The 13520-nt window shown below is 24.0% G+C and overlaps 1 long non-coding RNA gene across 1 annotated transcript in view; it reads right to left on the reverse strand.

The window, feature by feature from the left end:
- Positions 1-7559: 7559 nt before the first annotated feature.
- Positions 7560-13520, reverse strand: part of LOC127289199 (uncharacterized) — a 59144-nt gene continuing 53183 nt past the window's right edge. Inside the window, exon 3 of the long non-coding RNA XR_007844138.1 lies at positions 7560-7839. This is a non-coding gene — a long non-coding RNA (uncharacterized LOC127289199). The remainder of the gene's footprint in view (positions 7840-13520) is intronic.

Genomic DNA, 13520 nt, shown 5'->3' on the forward strand with positions numbered 1-13520 from the left:
TCAAAGTTATATTGCCGAATCTGGCACGTGAGTTTCTGAAACTTTTTTTTTTGGCGCGTGTGTGTGTGTGTTTGTGTGTGTGTGGAAGGTCGAGATGAGAATGATTATGGAAACATTTTTCCAAAAAGTGGAGAAGAGAGTAAGAGAGAGAGAGAGAGAGAGAGAGAGAGAGAGAGAGAGAGAGAGAGAGAGAGAGAGAGTGCGAGGTACCATCAATAGTGTGGACGACTCTCTTATATATATATATCTTTGTGATCTAAGACTCCTTGGCGGCACCTGTCCCGCTCCTTCTGTATAAAACTTCCACCAGCCTTCGTTTTGTTTAACCGATGAATTTTATGGCTAGTCTAACGAAGTCGTTTCAAAAAAAACCATTGGGACCAACCGCGCAGAAAACTTATCGTCAATTTAATTGGACATCACATATACAGTCACGAGAGAGAGAGAGAGAGAGAGAGAGGGAGAGAGAGAGAGAGAGAGAGAGAGAGAGAGAGAGAGAGAGAGAGAGAGAGATTTACAAAATTCAAAAATTAAGAGAAAAAAGTCGAAAACTATTTTGCAAAAACCTCGTGAGGAAAATAATTTTTTCAATTTCTGACAAAAATTCATTCACAACCAAAAATTTCAATATTATACCAGAGTTGACTACTGGCGCAGTACTGAACCAGTAGTGGTTACCAATACTGGTGCCAACTCTGGTAGCCAATACTGATAAAATGTTATCATCCCAAAGTTACGCCAACTCTGGCGCCAATACTGGGTGCCAGTACTGCGCCAGTACTGCGCCATTAGTAAATTTTTGATTGGGTTGTTATTTTTTTAAAATAATTATAAAATACTTATTTTCGGATCTTTCAATTGACTTCGGCGGGAATTTTAGTTCAAAATACGTTTTTAATTATTTTGCAAAACGGTTTTGTAAATGTTTTATATGCGGTTTTCAAACTATTTCGAAACAATTATGAACTTGTTGATTACAATTATTTTCAATTTATTTCAAAAACTGATAAAAATATGTTTCGTACAGTTTTGAACTTGTTTCGAACAATATTTGAATATGTTTCGAACAATATTTGAATATGTTTCGAACAATATTAAATTTGTTTCAAATGATATTGAACTAGTTGTTGACAGTTTTTTTTTTCATCCATAGCTAGTTTCGAACCTGTTCAAAAACAATTTTAAACTTATTGCGAACAGTTTCGAAAACTTAATTGTTTTGAATAATATTAAACTCGTTAAACTTAATTAAAACAAATTTAAAAATTTTTGTTTCCAATTTTGAACCTGTTTCATGCTGTTTAGTAACCATATATATAAACTATTTCGAACAATTTTGAACTTGTTGTCGACAGTTTTGAACATTAAGATATAGGTTTCAACTTATTTTAATAAACTTATTGTGACTTTTTTGCAGACAATTTTGTAACTTGTTCAAAATAGGTTTGAACTTGTTTGGATTATATTAAACATGTTGGGGACAATTTTTCGAACTTATGGGTAGTTTTGAATCTCGTTTTGAAACAATTCGAAACTTATTTAAAACAGTTTTTAACTTGTTTCAAACAGGTTTGAACTTGTTACAAATAGATACGAACCTGTTTCTGATAATGTTAAACTTATCGTTGACAATTGTGAACTTAAAGGGGTAGTTTTGAACTGGTTTAAAACAATTTTGAACATATTTCAGATAGGTTTTAACTTGTTTCAAACAGGTTTGAACTTGTTACAAATAGGTACGAACCTGTTTCTGATAATGTTAAACTTATCGTTGACAATTGTGAACTTAAAGGGGTAGTTTTGAACTGGTTTAAAACAATTTTGAACGTATTTCGGATAGTTTTTAACTTGTTTCGAACAAGTATGAACTTGTTTTTTTTTTGGAAAGTTTTTGGTATTTCGCATTATTTTAAACAAATTCCTAACAACATCGTTATAAATTTGTGATTAATTTAAAAAAGAAATAGTTAAACAGTTTTGAATGGTTTTAACTCGTTACAAATTTTGTTTCAACTTATTTGTTAGAAATTTTAATCTATTTTTTATTCTCTTAAGTAACGAATAATAATTTTAAGTTAAAAAAAAAATAGTTTTATTGAAAAATATAAATTTTAAAATATATAACTTAATTTTTTTACGATGATTTCTTTTTTTTGTTAATACAAGATAGATTGAAATCTGCATTAAATTAAAATTTTTGTTACCTTTTAAATCTTTATCTTTATTATTATTATTATTATATATATATATATATATATATATATATATATATATATATATATATATATATATATATATATATATATATATGAATCCCTCTTCAAAAATTTTCGATTTTATTTAATTTTACCGGTCTCTTTTTTTTTTAAAAAAAAAAAGTGTAATTTACTGGAATTTTCTTGTTTTTAATGCCTTATTACGATGTTGGGGTTTCGTTTAAAAGTTTCTTTCTTTCAATTTTTTTTTCTCTTAAGTCGAATATACATATATATATATAGCGATTTGATCGCTCGTTAAAGGGAAGCACCTGTACGCGTGCGACGCCTCGACCGAGTCGAATTTTTCATTTGGGTCTCCACCCCAATTTCAGCAAAGGAAGAAGAAGAAGAAGCTTCTTAGTGTAGTGTCTGCCCACTTTTTTTAACTTGTGTTTTTTGAATGTGCGCGCGAGCGGTAGTTAAATTATATATAGTTTTCCTTAAATTTCTAAACTCCTAAACGACGTAGGGGTTGGACCTAATTGAAAATTTTAAAACCCCCCAAATTTATATATTATTATATATATTTATATATATATATATATTGGAGTTCTGAAGAAAAGAGGATAATGGAAAAAAAGTAGAGGGAAAAAACAATAAAAAGAAAATATTGGGGTAGAAATAAACAGGTGAAGTTGTAAAGATTGACAAGATGTAAAATTATGTAGTTTGTCTTTATAAAGGAAATTATCTTCAAAAATTTTTCTGAAATTCATGGAAATAATATAGAAAAAAATATTTACGTTTTTTTTTTTTTTTTTTTTGAATTTCGATTTGAAACAACATTTTGTTTTCCTTATTATATATTAAAAAATATAGAATATATATAATATTAATAATAATATTATATTATATAATTTATATTATTATTATCATTTTTATTTATATTATTATTATTATTATTATTATTATTATTATTATTATTATTATTATTATTATTATATTAATTATTATATTATATAATTAGTATTATTAATATTAATTTTGTAATATAATATACTACCTTTAATATAATATAATAAAATATAATATAATAATATATAAATAAAATAAAAAGAGAAAATAAAAATATTTCTAAATTTTTGAAATAGTCATCGCAAACTTTTTTTTTAAAAAAAAGAATTTCATCAATTTCCATAAATGATTTTGTAAAAAAAAAAAAATTTCGAATATATTGTATAACAATGATAATCTCATTATTATTATTATTTTTTTTTTTTTTGAAAAGTATTATATAAAAGAAAAATAAATATATAAAGAAACAAAAAACATTTTTTCTATATGTCTATATAATAATAGAAAAGAAAGGATTAGAAAGAGTTTTCTTTAAAAAAAACCTATATAAAAGGTATATTCAAAATAGTCATATAACTGTCAATATGATTAGAGATGATGACTCGTTAAAGTTGAAAAGATCGATCAGTTCTCAATATATACAAAAATATAATTTTGAGAGAGAGAGAGAGAGAGAGAGAGAGAGAGAGAGAGAGAGAGAGAGAGAGAGAGAGAGAGAGAGAGAGAGAGAGAGAGAGAGAGAGAGAGAGAGAGAGAGAGAGAGAGAGAGAGAGAGAGAGAGAGAGAGAGAGAGAGATATTTTGTCTCCTTATTTTCTTATGTGTGTGTGTGTGTGTTTGTATGTATGGGTTTCCTCAGTGGCACGCGTACTTCGAGTTCCTTTAAGGAGGAGGGATAAAATCGTAACCGATTCGACAGTGGATCTATTATGCTGTACGGAGCTGAAATTACTTCAGATGCCCTAAAGACGGAGATATCGAAAAAACCCATAGCTGACGTACAAATAAATGGTGCTCTAAGAATAGCTTGCTGTTACAGAACGGTATCATCGGATGCTGCATTAGTTATAGCAGGAGTTATCCCGATTGATCTATTAATGAAAGAACGCAGGCAGCTATATACAAGAAAAATGGAGATACATAAAGAAGAACTAAAAAAGGAAGTTCGAAATTCAACTTTAGATTCCTGGCAAGAAAGATGGGATAATAGCAAAAAAGGCAGATGGACTGCAAAACTTATCAAACGATTGGACTCTTGGCATAATAGAAAACACGGCGAAGTAAATTATTATCTAACGCAATTTTTGACAGGACACGGATATTTCCGACACTATCTGCATAAAATGGCAAAAATCGAAATCGGAGACTGCATATACTGCCTAAACACGACTGATAATGTAAGACACACGTTTTTCGAGTGCAATAGATGGGCGGAAATCAGAAGGAAATTAGAACTTCAACTAGGAGAACTTCTCTCAGTTGAAACAATTATAGATTTAATGCTTAAGACAGAAAATAATTGGAACAGTGTCGACACATACGTCCATGAAATTCTAACAACGAAAAAACTCGAAGATCAAGATATGTAAAATATATATATATATGTTGTTTTGTTTTATTTATTTAATTTTATATACTGACGAATAAAATAAAAAAGATTATAAACCCAGGCTGGTAGAAAAGAAAAAAGAAGAAGCCGAAGCTCGGCTAAACACCGCCATTTTGCCAAACTCCTGATGAAATGCGAAAGCGATACCGGGAGTTTTTGGTAGGCGAGGAAATAGGGGGTTTTCAGAGAAAAAGCTAAGGACTTTCTCTGTGGTTTTTAGTGGGTATTAGTTGCCTGGAAAGAACCATGGTTATCTTGAGTCCTACACAGCGTGCGTAAAAGCATTTTTTCCGCTTCCTCCTAATAAAAAAAAAAAAAAAAAAAAAAAAAAAAAAAAAATTATTATTATTATTATTATTATTATTATTATTATTATTATTATTATTATTATTATTATTATTATTATTATTATTATTATTATTATTATTATTATTATTATTATTATTATTATTATTATTATTATTATTATTATTATTATTATTATTATTATTATTATTATTATTATTATTATTATTATTATTATTATTATTATTATTATTATTATTATTATTATTATTATTATTATTATTATTATTATTATTATTATTATTATTATTATTATTATTATTATTTTCAAATATTTCATTGATATTTTTTTTAAACATTTTTAAACAAAATTATCAAAATATTATTTGAAATTATTTTTTTTGGCGCTTCAATTTTTACAAAACTTGTTTCAAACAATTTTCAACTTGTTTCGAACTAGTTTGAATTTGCTTTGAACTAGTTTGAATTTGTTTCGAACTAGTTTAAATTTGCTTTGAACTAGTTTGAATTTGCTTTGAACTAGTTTGAATTTGTTTCGAACTAGTTTGAATTTGTTTCGAACTAGTTTGAATTTGCTTTGAACTAGTTTGAATTTGTTTCGAACTAGTTTGAACTTGTTTCGAACTAGTTTGAACTTGTTTATAAGTCTCTAAAACAATTTACAAACTAGTTTGGAAACAATTTTCAATTTGTATCGCATAAAAATTTACTAAAATAATTATTTCAAAGAAAATTTTTCCAAACTATAGTAGGAATATCTTTTAATTTGTTTCAAACATGTTTTAAATTGTTTCCATAGTACAATTCTGGATAGGGGGTTTTTTTTTAGAAACATGTTTGAAACAATTTATAACCAGTTTCGAAGTTGTTTGTTTTTTATTTCAAATAAGTTTGTACTTGTTTTAAACCATTCTGAACTAGTTTCAAAGATGAAGTATTTAGAAAAAAAATTTATTAATTTTTAATTTTGGTAAAAAAAATGTTTTTTTTTTGTTTTTTGAGTCAATTTTGAGGATATATATTAAAATTTTTCGTGGTTTAAAATTGTGATAACTGTATATAAAAGTACGAAACAGGGGGACTATATATATATATATAATGTTTGGTAATATTTTATCCTATCGGATCAAGTAGATGGGTGAAGGTGGTGTTGTAAAGAAAGGAGAAAGATGTTAAATTGAAGAAAAAATTCGAATGAGAGAGAAAGAGAGAGAGAGAGACAGAGAGAGTTGAGCACGTGGAGAGTTGAGGTGAAAAGGAGAGGATGGGGCAGGTGCAAGAGTTTCATTTCATTTTTCAAACGAGCGGCAAAAGTCAAGTTCCTTAAAAGACCGACGACGAGAGACACACGACTCTCTCTCTCTCTCTCTCTCTCTCTCTCTCTTCTCACTTCTTTTTTTATCTTTATATATATATATATATATATATGTAGTTCAAACTCCTTTTCTGGATAATTGATACAGCTTCCAGAACTATTAGGAGATAATAAATTTTAATTCTCTCCTTATATATATGTGTCAAAGCGCGATTTTAAAATGTGGTTTGTAACAACTTTTTTTTGCCCCTTTTGTTTTTATGTTGGAGTTTTTTTTTTTTTTTCATTTCCTCTTTAAATACAATTTATTAGCACATAATTAGTAAATAGGAAAAAAATTTATTTCTAGATATATAAATTGCAATTGAGATTTTACTATTTTCACTTTTAACAAAAGAGATTTTTTCTAACATTTTATCAATTTTTTTTTTTAAATGATTTTTATAATATTCAATAATTTTAAACAAAAAAAAAAAGGTATTTGTAAAAAGTTTTTCATGCTTTTGAAAAATAATAATTATTTTATCAAATAAGTTTTTTTTTTAAATTTCCAAAAATTGCAAATTTTTGCATTATTTGATTTGATTTTTTTTTTTTTTGTTTTAAATAAATTAATATTTACGCTTGGAAACAAATAAAAAAAATTTTTCATTAAATAATATTATATAATAAAAAAAAAAATTAAATTAAACGTATTCGCAAAAAGAAAAACATTAATTTTCCATTAAATTTCACTTAATTTTAGAGACTAAATTAATTAGTCATTAATATGCATAATTGATGAAAATTATTACCCTGAAAACTGGTTGTCACGCATCGCAATAATCAATCAACAAGAACTGCGCTTTATATAAATATTTTCATCATTATATCATTTAGCACAAATATTTATCTTTTTTTTTTTTTTTTTTGCAAACAAAAACAGAAAAAAATTTTTGTTTACAAATCTTTAGTAAAATGGAAAAATTAATAATAATAATAATTATTATTATTAAATTAATTTATTTGTTTTATAATAATAATAATAATAATAATAATAATAATAATAATAATAATAATAATAATAAAATTCTCAACCACACGGAAAAAAAATCTTTATCTGGAACAGTGATATGTTTCTCTAGAATAATGAAAACATTCGCTGTTTTAGTGAAATATATCGCTGTTTCAGTGAAACTTATCGCTGTTCCAGCTTAAAAAAAAAAATTTCCGTGCAGTAATAAAAAAAAAATTATAAAATTAAAAATTTAATATTATTTGCCTAAACTTACCATATTCTAAGATGGAAGCAAGCAAACATCTATGATGAAATGTATGAAAGGTTGCCTACTTTCTGGGTTCTTATATATACCATCACATATAGTGATATGCGTCGTGCGATAATTTTCATCATACAATAGAGGCATTGTGTCGTTGATTTCTTATCACATACAAGTGAAATGATGACTTTCTATGTCAAAAAAAAAAAAAAAAAAAAAATTTCCACCGTGAAAGGAAGGTCGTCAACTTGTCGCAAAATCATAATGTTTGATCTAATTCTTCAATGAGTAGATTGACCTGTAACGATACGAAAAAAAGAAAAAAAAAATTTATAACAGCTTTGTTCTGTCTAATATGATTATTATCAGAGGGTTAATTAAAAAAAAATCATTGACATTTAACATATATTATTGAGATTTTTATCGAAATCTTTCTAATTAAATAAAAAAAAAAAAAAAAAAACGAAAAAAAACAAAATTACTAAATAAATTTTCATTAATTACCAATTAAATTAAAAATTACCAATTATTATTATTTCACGTATTTATAAATTAAAGAATAATTTTCAAAAATTAACGAATAAATTTCTATAAATTACCAAAAAAAAAAATACTTTTATCAATAATCTTACATAAATTACCGAATAAATTACCAATAACTTTCCATAAATAACAGAAAAAATTATTTTTTTTCCATGTAATTATAAATTACTGAATAATTTTCAAAAATTACCAAATAAATTTCCATAAATTACCAAAAAATATACTTTTATCAAATAATCTTCCATAAATTACCGAATAAATTTCCAATAAATTTCCATAAATAACAGAAAAAATTATAAATTGCCAATTATTTTTTTTTCCATGAAATTATAAATTACTGAATAATTTTCAAAAATTACCAAATAATTTTCCAATAAATTGTCATAAATTACCAAATATATTACAAAAACAATAGCTTTCCATAAATTACAGAATAATTTTTTAAATTACCAAATAAATTTTCTATAACTTTCCATAAATTACAAAATAAATTATAAATTACCAATTAATTTTTACACATAATTATAAATTACTAAATAATATTTTTTTTCAATAACCGTCCATAAATTACCGAATAACTATTCATAAGTTACAGAATAAATTATAAATTACCATTTATTTTTCTACGTTATTATAAGTTACTGAATAATTTTCAAAAATTACCAAATAAATTTCCATAAATTACCAAATAAATTTCCAATAAATTGCCATAAATCACCAAATATATTTTTCATCAATAACTTTTCATAAATTACAGAATTTTTTATTTTTATAAATTATCGAATAAAGTTTCATAAATAACTAAATTTATTTTCTATCAATAACCTTCTTTAAATTACATAATAAATTTTCAATAACTTTCCATAAATTACAGAATAAATTTCCAATATTTTTCCATAAATTACAAAATAAATTATAAATTACCAATCAATTTTTACACATAATTATAAATTACTAAATAATATTTTTTTTTGTCAATAACTTTCCATAAATTACCAAAGAAATTTCCATAAATTACCAAATAACTTTTCATAAGTTACAGAATAAATTATAAATTAACATTTATTTTTCCACTTTATTATAAGTTACTGAATAATTTTCAAAAATTACCAAATAAATTTCCATAAATTACTAACTATATACTTCTTACCAATAACTTTCCATAAATTACAGAATAATTTTCATATATTACCAAATAAATTTCCAATAAATTGCCATAAATCACCAAATATATTTTTCATCAATAACTTTTCATAAATTACAGAATTTTTTATTTCATAAATAACCGAATAAAGTTTCATAAATAACTAAATATATTTTTTATCAATAACCTTCCATAAATTGCACAATAAATTTCCAATAACTTTCCATAAATTACAGAATAAATTTCCAATATCTTTCCATAAATTACAGAATAAATTATAAATTACCAATTAATTTCCAATAACTTTCTATAAATTACAGAATAAATTTCCAATATCTTTCCATAAATTACACAATAAATTATAAATTACCAATTCATTTCCAAAAAATTTCTATAAATTACCGAATAAATTATAAATTACCAATTAATTTCCAAAAAATTTCTATAAATTACCGAATAAATTACTATATATATATATATATATATGGTAATTTATGGAAATTTTTTGGAAATTAATTGGTAATTTATAATTAAATATTATATGTTGGTAAAACTTTTTCCATCTAATTATAAATTACTAAATAATTTTCAAAAATTTACCGAATAAATTTCCATAAATTACCAAATATATTATTCGACAATACTATCATTTTTCAAATTTATCAATTTTTACAAATTAAAAAAAAAAAGATTATAAAATTAAAAAAAAAATTAAAAATAAAAAATAATTTTTAACTTTATTTTTTTTTCAAATAAAAAAAAAATATGGAATTTAATTTATTCATCGATAATTACAACGAATTAACAATAATATACACAATATTGTATTATTTTAATTTGCAATAATTTATGATGTAATTTATGGAAACTTTCCAGGAAATTCATGTTTGGTATATTATAATGATAATAAAACATAAGTAAAGTTAAGAATGAAAAAAAAAAAACATTAGTAATGCTTCATATAGAAATAATTAACAACTACATTTGGAAAGTTCATAATTTAAAAGATGCAAAAATAATTTACTTTCTACGCGAGTAATATATAGTTTATGGCATTAGGCATAAATTGACAGTTAATTATGCAACATTAGTGCGTAGGTAATTAAAATCAGAAAAAAAAATTTCGGGAATATGCGCACAAGTCAAAAACAAACATTTGTGCATAATTAAATCTGATACTGAGTCAACCGGTCTCATATATGTATATGTATATATATGTACTTATATCGATTAAGAAGTTCCTCGAATGGAACGGAAATGGGGTAAATAGTTCGCGTGCAAAATTGTGTTTACATAAAGATTATAAATTAACGATAAATAAGTCATATATATATAATTATGCAATGAGATCCCATATAATTATATATATATCGACATATTTTAATTAAAAACTGAAATTTAATTATTCAATTATTTAATTATAAAAAGGATTTTAATTGTTTGGTTCATTTTCCCTAACTCCATAAGTAAATTAATTTTATTATTGATAAAACAAAGAATTAGTTTTAGAAAAAAGAAAAGAAAAATAATTTTCTAATATGTTTATTGATAGCAATTTTTTTTTTTTTTTTTTTTGTTATTATTATTAACATTAAAAACACGTTATTTTGCGAAGGTGAAAGTGTCTTCCAAACTGGTTTTATCGAGCACTTTTTAAAAATGCCAAAAGTCATTCTAAAACTGTAGTAGCAAATCGATATTTATTACAATTTTCAATTAATACAATTTTTTTTTTTTTTTTTTTTTTTTTTTTTTTTTTTTTTTTTTTTTTGCGCAAACGTTTATTGAAATTAGATATTTATCTCTTTTATCACATATAATTATTGTTTACTGCTTCAATTAAAAAGCAATAAATAATAACGAATTACAATTATAATTTGTATGTTTGTATATTAATAATAATAACTTAATTAAATTTATACTGAATAGTTTTGAACAAAATTTTCTAAAATTTATTGAAAATTTAAAAAAAAAATTTTTTAATTGTTTCAATTTTAATTAAAAAAAAAAAAAAAAAAAAAATTTGTATTACTTTAAAACACCTTAGAACTAATTTTTGAATAACTTCATTCTTGTATCAAACAGTTTCAAATCGTTTCAAACAAATTCAAACTAGTTTTAATAAGTTAAAAAAAAAAAATTTCAAAATTATTGAAAAAAATTTTCAAACTTATTTTAAACAAGCTAAAACTAGTATCGGACAAATTTAAAAAAAATTTTAAATAGTTTTAAACAGCTCAAAACCACAATTAGACCACTCTGAACAAGTTTCAAACAATTTCAAATCAGTTTCAAACAACTTCAAAGCATTGTCAAATAATGTTAAAACTGTTTAGAACAACTTTCTACTAGTTTTAAAGTGTTTCGAACTTGTTTTGTTCTAGTTCCAACCTGTTATGGCCACTTTCAAACTAGTTTCGGACCATTTCGAACCAGTTCTAAACTGTTTCCATCTAATTGTAACTGTATTAAAACTGTTGAGAACAACCTTATACTAATTTTTTTAGTATTTTGAACTTGTTTTGGAGTACCTCCAACTAGTTCTAAATAATTTCCAACATGTAATGGACAATTTCGAACCAGTTTCAAACAACTTTGAACCAGTTTCAGATGATATTCAAACTATTGTCAAACAATGTTAAAACGATTGAAAACAACTTTCTACTAGTTTAGAAGTGTATCGAACTTGTTTTGGACTAGCTCCAACCTGTTTTGGACAATTTCAAACTAGTTTCGGACAATTTCAAACCAGTTTCAAACAACTTCAAAGAATTGTCAAATAATGTTAAAACTGTTGAGAACAACTTTCTACTAGTTTGAAAGTGTTTCGAACTTGTTTTGTATTAGTTCCAATCTGTTTTGGCCACTTTCAAACTAGTTTCGAACCATTTCGAACCAGTTATAAACGATTTCTATATAGTGTCAAACGAAGTTAAAACGGTTGGTTAGGAACAACTTTCGGTTGGTTTTGGAGTATTTGAACTTGTTATGAAGTACCTTAAACTAGTTTTAAACAACTTCAAACTAGTTTAGGATAATTTCAAACAAGTTTCAAACGATTTTCAAACTATTGTCAAACAATACTAAAAACGGTTGAGAATAATTTTCTACTGGTTCCAAAGTATTTCGAACTTGTCTTGAATTACCTTCAACTAGTTTTGAACAACTTCAAACTAGTTTTGGACAACTTCGAACATGTTTTCAAGTGTTTCAAACTGGTTTTTTGAAATTTTTTTTTCACTTTTTGAATAATTTGGAAATTTTTTTTTACAAAATATCACTGTAATTATTGTCAGGGGGAAAATAAATTGTCAGCTAAAAATTTTAATTAATTTTTTTTAAAAAAATTAATTAAGAGGGAAAAAAAATGGTTTTTCATTTTTTAAATAGAGAAATGAATAAAATAGAAATTGAAATATTGAAAGAAGGCCATTTACATATTTGTATAAAGATTGTATACGCAAACACTGCAATTAGTGTTAATATACAAATAAGCTATTGAAAGATTTGTAAATAATATAAAAGAAGAAAACAAAATTTCTCAATAACAGTAATTGACGCAGAATCCGTTTTGCTGACCAATTAAAGACACGAAAACCAGTGTTACGTGCGTGGTTTATTTTAATTTCATAGTAATATCATTCCATGTGCGTTATATTTTGTATTTTTTTTTTTTTTTTTTTTTTTTTTTTTGTATCATTTGACCAGGTACCAATTGCAAGCGCTCCACTTTCCACGATCACGATTCCTTCTATTACTCGCATATATATATATATATATATACACACACATACACATATATATGTGTGTATACATTTATATATGTTATTCCGCAAACAGTAATTTTTCCGTAATTGTTTCTTTACCCATGAAAACGATAGTGACTTTGTTGAAGGTAATCGCGTAAATTTACCAAGATATATATATATATATATATATATATATATATATATATATATATATATATATATAGTTTTCTATATTAAGAAGTTAGTTCCATTTCAACAACGGAAACTTGCAAAATTATTATTGAAAAATTGAAAAAAATTTTTTTTTTTAATAAAATGAAGAAAACAATTCAATTGTTAAAATAAGAAAATGTTTTTTTTTATTTAATTAAATAATATAGACAAAAATAAATTTTATTTTTGATTTTAAAAATTTTGAAAATTTCCATAAATTTTTATTTATTTATTTTTAATTTATTAATATTTCTTTATAAGTTTTTTTATTAAAATTTTTATTCGAAATTGTTGAAAAGGATTAAATTTTTTAAACCCGTTTACAATTTA

Source organism: Leptopilina boulardi, unplaced genomic scaffold (assembly GCF_019393585.1).
Source record: "Leptopilina boulardi isolate dan_hultmark-lab unplaced genomic scaffold, ZJU_Lbou_2.1 LbouV2_40, whole genome shotgun sequence".
Lineage (NCBI taxonomy): Eukaryota > Metazoa > Arthropoda > Insecta > Hymenoptera > Figitidae > Leptopilina > Leptopilina boulardi.